The sequence below is a fragment of the Girardinichthys multiradiatus genome, chromosome 4 (assembly GCF_021462225.1).
Source record: "Girardinichthys multiradiatus isolate DD_20200921_A chromosome 4, DD_fGirMul_XY1, whole genome shotgun sequence".
Taxonomy (NCBI): domain Eukaryota; kingdom Metazoa; phylum Chordata; class Actinopteri; order Cyprinodontiformes; family Goodeidae; genus Girardinichthys; species Girardinichthys multiradiatus.
The window spans coordinates 16,443,925-16,456,076 of record NC_061797.1 but is presented as its reverse complement, the minus strand read 5'-3'; positions in this window follow the sequence as shown (position 1 = coordinate 16,456,076).

Here is a 12,152-nt window from a genome sequence, read left to right as displayed (position 1 = left end):
ATTTTAAAGCATACATCTAAACAATAACACAGTCTAACAATCTGTTAATTGCAACACAGATCTTTTATAAAATGAGAAGACAAACAAGTAAATAGGGTGTAGAAGACAATCATATTAAATAAATAAAGAGGGATATATTGTTTTGAGATAAATTGTTTGTTAACTGCCAGGTAAATAGTGTGTTAACTGCAAGGTAAAACCATAAAAATATATATTTTTAATCAAACAGGAAAAACTAAAACGTTGAATGTGTTAGAATGTGCCATCTAGTGTTGCTAACAAGCTGTTCTGTCACCACTTGCACATTTAACAGTTTGGGTGCTTCTTGAGGCAGTAGTGAAAAAGCTGCACAGCTTTTTCTGCTCTTTCTAAGTGAAGCACAACACACTTAGAGAGAGCAGACAGGGTCCCTATGGACAGGGTTAAGTTTGATAGGAGCAGGTGAATGCATTTATCGCTCTTGATGACCAACGCAACGCTGTGGTGGAGAATAAAAGGTTTTTGTAGCTGCTAGTCTGTCAGTTCATCCTCTTCTCGATGAGACAGTGTTATAAGAACGAAATAAATGTTATCTCATGTGAACCCTAATAGCTTTACTAGCAACATTTGGACTTTGGAGCTTTGCCCGATATCACTTCTTGTCCTCACTGGTTAGATTTATCTTTGTTTAAAAGCGTGCTGTGCAGCATGCTCAGCAGTTTTATGAATCTCTGACTGCAGAGCATATAAGTAAGCACCTAAATTCCCAACAGCATGTAATTTCTCTTACATAAATGAAAAACAACTACAAATCACCAATATTCCTAACTTAGTGGGAGATGATCACGTCCAGCAATGTAGTAGAACCTTAGAATGAAAAACAGAACTTTAGCTTTTATGCGGGTTTTCAGATAAAAACACTAATTACATTTTTAGTCTTTTAAGCAGTGTGGTGTTATTTACATCTTGAAATACATTTTAGATTGTAACAATTAAATGAGTTTGTGCTGCATGTTTAGAACTGGAGAAAGATGGCCTGAAACAGATTAACTTGATTATTTTTTTTAAGAAATCTATACAAAGAATTAAATGTCTTTTTCTGAATGTTTAAACAGGCTGTCTGTCTTGTGAGATTGTACACTACAAACTACATGGTATTAATTTTAATGACAGGAGTTTACCTAAGTTGTACGTTGACCTTCCATGCAATAAAAAATCAGAGTGAGATTCTGTATCAGGAGAAACTTTGACTGGTAATAGGCTGGAAAAATGATCTTGATCAGGACATGCACTGGACTACGTAGACATTTTTTAAACACATTTCGCTCCAGGAGTTTTAGAGAGAACAGCCTTGGCATGCATACCGTTAATCTCCAGCCTGTGCCATTTGGGAGCACGAACTTGCTTTTCTTATTTATGTACAATATATCTCCTCTGCTTGTGAAATGGGAATTCAGAGGGAGAAAATATGAGGTTTTCTATTTACTGCTTGGGAGGACCATGAAGAATATTGAAGATGGATGCGCATATGGAAGGCAGATTTAAAATAAAAAGATGCTGGCATGGGTGACTGTGCACCCTAATCTCAGCTCATTAATTCCCAATAGATGGCCAGATTCTGCAAAACTCTGTTCATAAATGATTGACATGAGTAAATATTAAAGTATTGTGTAAGAAAATCTCATATATAGACCAAGTAGGCAGAATGCCTGAAGAATTTGACAGTTTTGCAGTGAGGTTTATTTATACTAACATGTTTAACACTTAAAGAGGAGATAGGAGATAATGGTTTGTGACTGCAGATATGCCCTCCATTTGAAATGGAAATTCCTTATTAAATCCACTATGTATTTGTTTGGGTGTGCCTTTTAAATTAACAGCATTCATTTATTTAGTTATTCAAGTAACCTTTTTCTCGCATGTGGTTCTTTCTTTATTAAAGGAAAGGGTGCAGCTTGCTGTGCCAATGAGCATATCTAAATGCAATTTAGAAAATTTCCTCCATTCTTTAATAGATAATGCTTTGAAGGAAGTGATCCAAACCTGTTTTATTTTAATTTTATTTTAATTTATTCTGTTTTGCCTGTTTTGGTTTTATCTGACACTCCTACAAGGAATGAGTTTAAAGTGCAGCTGTTGTTAAGTAAATAGTTGGAGATGCAGGTTTAAGGCACACCTATGTTTGTTGCTGGTTATTTGTTTCTCTCTGAAGCAGTTAACAGATTTTCTCCATCATACAGTGTATCCAAATCTGAGAAACACCTGTTTGTTTCAGCTTCCATCTTTAACTTTAAACAGCAGGAAGGAAGACCACCAGTGGAGACACCCGTCAGCTAAATCCTTTTTCCAGAGACCTCCCAAACAAACCTCCAGCTTGGTTTATTTGTTGTCAAACAAAGTTGAGTAGAAAAGATGAGCAGCGTTCTCGGTATAAAGACAGATGCTCTTTTTATTAGTAAGCCTGTTGTTGCTGTGATCACAAAGTACAGCAAGTGTTTGCACTTCAGTTGTGTATGCTCTGGTTGAGATCTACACACATGGCACAAACTGTACCTCAGAGTTTCTGCACACCGCCACTGGTGTTTTCAGTTACTCAGACTGACGTTTAGTTGACATATAGCAGGACCCACTGTAAATGAGTCAGTGAACTCAGTGCAACCAGGCAGCCATGTTAGCAGACAAAGCACAGGTCTTTTATTCATATGCAACATATCCTCACCTTATTAAGCCAGGAAGTCATGTGATAGAGTTTATTTTACATTCTTTATTTTGATTTGTCACTAAACACTATAAAAGATAAAACACTGTTCTTACAAAGGCTTGGTTCCATAAGGATGTCCCATTAAGGCCTTATAGTGGTCCTGCATGCAACATTTCAGAATCAACTTCATTGGCCAAGTTTGTGTGCACAAACAAGGAATTTGACTTTGGTTTCCATCGCTCACATTGTAAATCAACATCAATCCAAACAAAACTACAATGTGTTAAAACACTTAAATAAATAAGGACAAGGAGCAGCACGTCTGTGTTTTAACAGTTGGATCTTGCGGTGGCTTCTTGCTGATAGATTAGCTTCACACAGGCACCTTTTTACTGTCGTTAACTTCAGAGCTTCATTGATCACCCTGGAGCTGATCATTGGCCAAGTCTTTGCCATTCCGTTTATTCTTCGATCCATTTTAATAGCAGTTCTTCATTTTCTTCTGCATCTTTCTGCTCTATCTTTCCATTTTAAAGCATTGGAGATCATTTTACCTGAGCAGCCTATCATTTTCTGCACTTTTTTATATGTTTTCCCCTTTCCAATCAAAATCCTAAAAGTGTTCTTCTGAACAATGCTTGGAATGAGCCATTCTTGTCAGGTTTTCAGAGAGAAATGCATGTAAAATCAGTGCTGGCTTCATCCTTAATAATGCCCCCCTGATTGAAACCTGTTTCTTCACAGAATGAATGACCTTAGTAATTGAGCTCAACACTGCTATTATTTTAAACACGCCTCAATAAATTTGTCAATTATTTCTCATGTGGTAATATGATTTCTACCAAGAACAGTGATTGATGTTGTTAGTCTAGTTGGACTGCTGTTATTTTGAATCCAACTGTATATAGTGGTGGTAATTGTTTGTACGCTTTTCCTGACTGATACTTTTGCACAATGCGATAATTTTGATCCTTCGTAAGGTGCTTCAGTAACGTATCATTTAAAAGGGATGCACACTTATGTAACCTGGTTAGTGTGGCGTTATTATTATTATTATTATTGTATTCCCTCTAACAGATTAGTTTGTTTTTCAGTTGAATTATACAGCATAAATATCACATTAGAGATGGAGAAACAGTTGGAAAGGAACTTTCTTGGTCTCATTTACTTTAAAACCCCACAAAGCTTTCAGCTTCCAGCTTTGTGTGTAAAGTTATTTATGTCACAATTCTGACGGTCTGGGATCCTATTATGCACTTCAGTGAATTAGGTTTATATTTTTTGCTTGTAGGTGGGAAAGTGCGTTAACAGTAGAGGTTTAAAGGAGCACTCTTTTACATGATGCACAGAGCTATTACAGCTGTAGTCCATCTGTTAAGTTTATAGGCTTGTGTGGGTGGACCTTCAGGCCATAAATTCTCTGCTAATGATGTGACATTCTTTGCAAATAGTTTGACCTTAAATGCTTTAAAGACAATGATATAATCTTAAGCAATAGAACTGTTTCCTAGATTTAGGTTATTTCTTTTTGCAGCAGAAAACTGAAAGAGAATGCATAAAATGACCAGAAAGACAGTTTGTTGAATGAACTAAACGCCTTTTCAACATCCATTTTCCACATCTAATTTCCTGGCTTATGGCTGCTAATTACTTCATTGCACATAAATTTGCCTCCTAATCGCAGACATCTGCCATTGGAGCATGTCAAGTGATACTAAGTGGCAAAATCTATAAAACAAACAAAAGTGGCTGATAAAAGTATTTTGTCAGCGGAGTTAAAGGCGCTGAGCCTGAAAGCCACAATGTCAACAGCTGCGCTTTTGGGCCGCTCCTCAATCAAACCTCACAGTGATTTGTCTGCCTCAGTTTTAATTGCTCTCAGAAAAGCGCCACGCTCAGAGAGCCTTCTCTACTGGTACCATGTCCTAATTATAGATATTGCTTTGGCAACATTGTTAATTCATTCAGCCTATCAGATGAGCGCTTGTTTGATGGCAATTAGTTAGATTCCTGTGGAATTTGCTTCATAGGAGTTCAGTGTGTGTGCTCGCAGGTATTAATTATGTTGATGTGATCTAAAGCATGAAGGTATACAAGAATACAAACAGAATGACATCTATATATTTAATGGAAATGTACAATCTCTTAAATATTGTGGAATAGAGGCTAGAAAATGTGCAAAAGCTACAACTGTTTAATAAAACAGGATAAGGAAATACCAGTAACATCCCATTTTATGACTTCCCTCTCATTCTTGGTTTTAATCCAATGTTATACAAATAAGCAGGGTGTTAGTTTATTTTAATTCTATTAATTTAAAAACTGCTCAGCTGTTAAGTAATTCATTTGCTCTACCACATCCCACAATGCAACGCATAACTCACATCCCCGAGGGGGGGAACATATACACCAATTAGGTAAAGTTCACTGCTATGAAAGGTAGTTCAAAAGGTCAAAGGAAAAGGTGGAAAATAAAACTGATGCATTTGCACAAAAGCATAAAACAGCAACAGACAGAATCTCGTTCCATCTGCTTTGACAGATCATCAACGTGTCCTAATCCTTCATGATCTAAAATTGTCAAATTGTCCACTTTCAGCATAAAAATCACACATAAAAATGAGGTTTTCTTAGTATTGTCAGCCTATCAGACTTCTTACCAACAATAGTCTTGAGTGAATTGTAGTGTAACCTCTTGGCTTCAGATTTGTGGTGACATAAGGTAGACTGAACTGTGTGACCCTGCTTTGCTTTCCTAACCCACATAACCGGGATTTTAAACTCCGGTTGAACAAAGAAACAAAAACTGAGTCATTTTGGTATTTGAAGAGTTACTTTTTTTAGGTTAACAAGGAGTATTGCCATCAGCTTCATTGTGTTTCCTTTTCTGTAATATGATCTATTACTGTTATTCTAGGTAATTGCGATTGTTTAAATGTTGTTTTTTCTTAAGTATCCACGCAGGATGACCTGACACATACTAAAACTGACTAATTTTCATGCTGGCTCTCATAACCTTTACTTCTTGTGAGCAGCTTCTGTTAAATCTATGTTTTCTTAACTTCTGCACTGGCATTAATGATGGGGCGACTTTCAGATCTTTCTTGCTGTAATGTTTGGAGTACATTATTTATTGCTGTTGCACTAAATATGTTCTCCATGGTACAGAAATTCCACATTTCTCTGACAGATTGGACCATTTCTTAAAATCACAACTTTTTCCACTATGAACTCTATTATTATTCTCTTCAAACCTGAGCCTTTTTAAAACATGTTAGCCCCCTGCTGTTGCCCCTCAGATCCAGACTTAATATGGGTTACTTTAAGCAACGCAATCATCTGTAAAATACAGCTCAATTAACCATAAATGTAAAAACTTTCATCGCTCTCTCAGCCTTCGGAGTCGTAAACACAGTCAGGCCACGTCTGGAATTAGTGCACTTCAGCAGACGTCAGATGTGCACACTAACTCCATTAAGCAGCAGAGGGGCGGGCTGTTATATCAGCTATCCAACAAAGGACACAGGCTGCAGCTGTACACCCATTACTTTGATTTGCTCTATGAAGACGAAGTGAGCAGGAGAGGGGAGGTAAAGGAGCAGAGCGAGGTTATATTAGATGCCTATCAAAGTCTAAGAAAAGCAGAAGGCAACTTCTGGCTCCTGTGCAAGTGTGAGTGTGTTGGTAGTTGCAGTTGGCATCCCTCCAGACCCTTCTGCCCTTGGCCAACATTAGACCTTAGAGGGTGGGAAGGTAATAGCTTTCCAGTGCCTGCTTATTCATCCAAAATCCTTCACTCAGAGGACGAACAAGATTAAGTCCCGTTCAGGTGTCCTACTTCCCCTAAACCTGCTGACCTCTGCTGATTGACTCATCAATACTCAGCCAACTTCAAACTCTGCAAATCAGTTCACATAAATGCATTTTAGAGGCAACAGAGTTCTTGGAAATGTTTTAGTTTTTTTTTTATTTCTCTCCTGTTCATGACTGTGAACAATAAATATTTCACTGGGTTTATGTGGATATTGAGTGCCAAGAGCAAATGTGCTGTGACAACAGCTTTTAAGAGAACAAATGGATTGAGTGTCTTTATGTGGTTTCTGCTAAAAGTGTGAAAGTCACATTTTTGGAGTTTCTGGTATGTGGCTGCTTGCCACAGCTTGTTGGTGCAGACATTTTGCCAGGATTGACTGATTTTGGTACAGCAGGAGGGTCTTTATAGCAGTCGATTAACCAAACACAGAATCAATGGGACAAAGTAATGAGATGCATGGAATACTTCCTTAACACTTAACACTGAAGTAAGCTGCTGTTGCTTGTGAATGCACACGGAATATAATCATATCTTGTCCTTGGGAGCCCATGATGACATGAACAATGGTAGGCCAACTCTCTCTCTCTGCAGCCCCATGACTGCAGCTGAGCTAAACACGCTCCTTACAAGGCAGTAAAAGAAAGAGACATCATCCTCATTGCAAAGTCTGGGCACAAGCAAACAAGGAAATAGCTTCGCTGTGGTCGAACCTGAAAATAATGGAAAGACGCACTTTCAGTTTAGTCATTCCTGTTTTTTTTACGTTTTTTTTTTAGGTTTGTAGGGGTACAGACGGAGAGGTATATGTGGCTCAAGGCAAAGCAAGGTGGATAGCTTGGAAGCCAACTGACAAAATACCACCGAAAATAGAATCAAGCTATAAATAAACAAGCAGCAATATCTTGTGTTATGAATATATAATTTCTCTCTTTAATAAGTATTGGGGCCTGAGGGATAGTCTACAAACGGCTCAGCGAGCACTGATATTGTGATTGCAAGTAAAGCTCGTGTTAAATTATTAAGGCATCCAAGATGGATTTCCCTTCAATCAGGTGATCTCAGCTCAGCTGTCCAGTGATGCCTGATTTAGAGCCTGGGGTTACATTTAAACTCCAGAGTGGGTTTAGTTTGTGGTATAAGGAAATGATCAAGCACAAGGTCATACAGCAAATTTATTTATAAAAAAAAAGGTTGTGGTAACCTGTGATGGATGGGCGACCTGTCCAGGGTATACCCCGCCAAATGACCGCTAGAGATAGAAACCAGCCCCCCTGCAACTCTGCAAGGATAAGCTAGCATAGACAACAGATGGTTGATGAAAAATATACTAATTTGAAAGCAGCTTAACATTCATAGGTTCCCAGATGGTTACAATATAAAGCACCATGCAAAAGTAAGCATATGCCTTTGTACTTTTCCACCTAAACAGACAAGCCGGACAAAGAGAACAGCCTAAGAGGCCCATGATAACTGTGGAGGAGCTGCAGAAATCCATTGCTCAGGTTGGAGAATCTGTTGACATGAAAACTATTAGTCATGCACTAATGACATGGCTGGAGGCGGGGCTTCAGCCACCATAGCTTCAGCCTTTGGCGGATCAGGGGAAACACAACAGTTACTGTACCGAGTAGAGTGAAACCGAGTGGTGTAGAGCCGCGCCAGCTAAAACGAGCCAGTGGAAAAGGGGCATATGTGTGGCTGAAACCTAACACTGCACACGACTCCAAGCACACCATCCCCACCGTGAAACATGGAGGTGGCAGCTGTTGGTGCTATTGGGTTGTTTTTCTCTAGCTGCGACAGAGAAGCTGGTCAGAGCTGAAAAGAAGATTATATAGAGTCCAATACTGAAAAGATATCTAGCTTGATAAGTGGAAAGAATTAAAAAATGCTATTCACAATTCATCCAGTTTGACTGAGCTTGAACTGTTTTGCAAAAGGAGAATGAAAACACTTACGTCTCTAGATGTGCAAAGCTGGTAAAGACATACTATTATTACTCAAAAAAGGAAAGCCAGAGTTCCCTTTCTTTCTACTTCAGCTATACACTACCTTTTTTGGTCTGATACATGAAAATCCAATAACATAGACTGAAGTTGGGGCCATTTGCAAGAGATATGAAAAAGTTGAAGTGGTGTGGATACTTTTGAAAGGCACTGTACAGTGCATTGAAAACAAAGTTGATTGTTCTCAGATGCATGTGTGCTCATCTTAACAGGAAATATTTGTGTGCAGCTTATCAGTGAGAATCAGCACTGTTGATTGCTTTATGGTGACAGGCCAATGGCAAGCCGTGCTCGATTTGTCGTTTTTACGTCCTGTCTCTGCCTTGTGGTTGCTAATATGAGAAGGGTTTTTTCCCCGCAATGATAAGTACAACAGTAGATTAAGTGCTTTCTTTTAAAAGCAGCATTGGTATGAGGAAACTGACTGGAATGTGGTGAATAAGGCTGTAAAGAATCAATAGCAACTTCCATTTTAGATAATCTGTTACAGAAGTCACATAAAAATAGGTAGCAACTACAAAATTATTCTAAACATTTCATTATAATAACTAAAATAAATTAGTCAACGTATTCTGAAAATCTTTTTAGACAATATCACTGCATTAGAATCATTCTCCTTTGTCGTTTCATTTCCTCCTTTTCTAGTCAGTTCCAGTTTATCGGGAGTACTTGAGGTCTTCCTCCCTGCCGTTTTACTTCATCAGGAACAGGAACATCAGGAAAACTGTGTAATGAAACAGAACAGAATTCCTGCTAAAATTCATTAGTGACCTTATATTAGTTCAAAATGTCCTGCGATAGAACAGAAATGCTCATTTCATAAATGAGCATTTCTGAAAGTTGCTGCTTCACTGCCGAACCTTTCAGAGGAGCCCAATGGGAGGCAGCAGCCTCTAAGACTCTGGGCAGAGAAGCTTATTGATTCTCTCTGGTGCTCTATTGATCCAAAATGTTTTCTCTCCAATGCAGGGTGCTAATCACGGGCTTATTAGGGAGATATGTTCAGGTGCCGGTGTCAGTGTTTGTGCTGCCACAACATGAAGGGGAGGTTAGGCTGTAATGAGAAATTATTTCCTGTTTTCTAATCCTAAATCACTGTCAGAAATTGTAGCATCACATTAGATGTGATGCTACAATGTCTGTCAATCTGTTGTAAACGCGAATTCATACCTCCAATCTGTTTTACTGCAAAGCCCAAGTGACAAAAATTTCAGCATTTATACCAGGTAAAAAGGGTTCGCTGATATTTGCCACAGATATCTGTGCGCTGCACAGATTTTTGTGATTGTACTGACTGCAACAATAAAGTTTTTGTTCCAAGGACGGAGGTTCCGACACAGCAGATGTAGAAAATCATGAGTAAGATGACAAGCAAAGGAAGAAAAAAGACAATGATGTTTGTTCTTAAGAAACAGAGTGGTAGGAAAGCTTCTGATAATTCATCGCTCAGAGACAAACAACATAAAAACTTTATCGATATTTTATTGAGAATGTCCTTAATTGTTTCTCTTCAATTACTTTCTTTCTTCTGTTTCTTTTGAGTAAACAGTTGACAAACCAGCTCAATGACGCCCCCTACGAGGGAGATATGTTCAGGTGCTGGTGTCAGTGTTTGTGCTGCCACAACATGAAGGCAGGACCCACATATATATATATATATATATATATATATATATATATATATATATATATATGTGTGTCATCCTGCATGAGCTGCACTACCTCAGCCACTTGTGTGGGTTGTAGAGTCCGTCTCATGCTACCACGAATGTGAAAGCACCACCAACATTCAAAAGTGACCAAAACATCAGCCAGAAAGCATCGGTACTGAGAAGTGGTCTGTGGTCCCCACTTGCAGAAACACTCCTTTATTGAGTGTGTCTTGCTAATCTCCAAAGATGTCCCCCTGTTGTCTATTTCATTTGTACAACAACATGTGAAAATGATTGTCAATCAGTGTTGCTTCCTAAGTGGACAGTTTGATGTCCCAGAAGTTTGATTTACATGGAGTTATATTGTGTTGTTTAAGAGTTCCCTTTATTTTTTTGAGCAGTGTATATATATATATAGCAGTCACCGAGCTCTTGCTCTTCTTGAGGTTAAATGTTTTGCATTTTTCTGAATATAGAAGCTAAAGTTTGTTCTGAAAGATTCTCAGTTTACAGTGTTCAACCCAAAGTAGAACACATTTCAATCTCACCATGGAGAGCTGTGCTCCATTTCCATTTGTCTTTGTTTGGTGCCACTTGCCTGCTTGTTAAAATTGCAGACCTTTAGGAAGAGAGGCATGAGACCAGGATTTGAAAGCAGAAATTGATAGAAAGTATATTAAATGAAAGTAACCTGTTCAGAAATGGACAATGGAGATGCAACTTAAAGGTAAATGTTTTAGTAACCATGAATTAGACAGGTAAAATAATTTTACCTGAAAAGATAAACTTCTGGTATCATTTAAAAAAACACTAATCGTGAATAAAAAAAAAATGGTCTTCTTAGCTGACGTGAATCTGAATTTTCTGAGAAATGTACATCTATGAACAAAATAACAATTCTCCAGTAGTCCTTTAAAATCCCACAATATTTTTTACTGCTTCAGTTCACAGTGGGTCATTACATATTATAAATTCTCAGGAATGTTTTCTTGTCAAAATGAAAATCATGATGAAGAAAAAAAAGAACATTAGCAGGATAAAACAAGTTGAATCTTGCGCTGCAGCCAACCGAAGTGCGTTTTTGGATCCCTTGTAAACACAGATGCACTTCCAAGCTAATAATCAGGCATTTACTCAATAAACAATGCTAAAACTGACTTGGGATTTGCCTAACAATGTCTCATTACTTGTGTATGAGCTGCTTTTTTTTCCTTGAGCTAATGCAATTCGTCAAGGAGAGCAGATGAGGGAGGGTGTGATGGTGCAGGAGAACAGGGGCTGGGGGTGGAGCACGGGGAGGAGGACAAAAACACTTATTAATTTGCACGAAATGGAATTAGCAGTGGGGAGTTAGAAGCGAGAGAGTTTCTAATTTTACCCTTGCCCCTGTGTGCTGATGGTAAATGGAGATTTGTCACACTCCACTTGGCTGCTTCCCCAGCTTGATGAGCTGTCTCACTTGCAAGAGCTCTGCTCAATCTCCAGCTTTAGCCACTATGCCTGCGCTCACATCCCTGCCACAACCCCACAGAGTTGTCAGGAGTGGGTGGAAGTGTCATCGGATGCCACATTGCACTGTTGACACTGTATAAAAAGAAGGGTGTAAGAGACAAGGAGGTTAAAAGGTTTTTTTTTCATTCCTGCAATTTTTTTCTAAAATTAAATGTCTGATGGAAAGATGTGATGAATAGATATGTGGATAGAAAGTAAATTCACACAACTGTTAAAATCAAAAACAGAAAGACATCTTTCCGCCTTTATGCTGTACGACGCAGTATTAAGTCCAGGCGTAAGCTAATACTATGAGAATAAAGTGGTAATATTACGAAAATAAAGTAATGACAGCTCATCTTCCACAAAACAAGCAATTTCTTCCAAGTCCATGTGGTACTTTCTTCAAAACAGATACAGTCGTCATATGCACAATCCTTTCAAAGTCCTGATAGTGGTAATACTTTGTGCTAAACGATTAAGAATGTCCTTATTTGTGAAACCGATAC